Source organism: Lupinus angustifolius, chromosome LG11 (assembly GCF_001865875.1).
Source record: "Lupinus angustifolius cultivar Tanjil chromosome LG11, LupAngTanjil_v1.0, whole genome shotgun sequence".
NCBI lineage: Eukaryota > Viridiplantae > Streptophyta > Magnoliopsida > Fabales > Fabaceae > Lupinus > Lupinus angustifolius.
The window spans coordinates 21,673,829-21,674,176 of NC_032019.1; positions in this window are offsets into that span (position 1 = coordinate 21,673,829).

A 348-nucleotide genomic window follows, 5' to 3' on the forward strand; every position below is an offset into this window, starting at 1 on the left:
GCATAGGCCAAAAGGCATCCTCCTATAGGCAAAAGTGCCAAAGGGGCAGGTGAATGTGGGCTTCTCCTGATCCTCAGGAGTAATATGTATCTGGAAGTACCCAGAAAAACCATCAAGAAAACAGTAATGAGATTTACCTGCTAAGCGCTCAAGCATCTGATCAATAAATGGTAAAGGAAAGTGATCCTTTCTTGTTGCTTGGTTGAGCCTCCTATAATCAATGCAGACTCTCCAACTGTTCTGCACTCTCGTAGGAATCAACTCATCTCTCTCATTTCTCACCACTGTAATTCCTGTCTTCTTTGGAACCACCTGAACTGGGCTCACCCAATGACTATCAGAAATGGG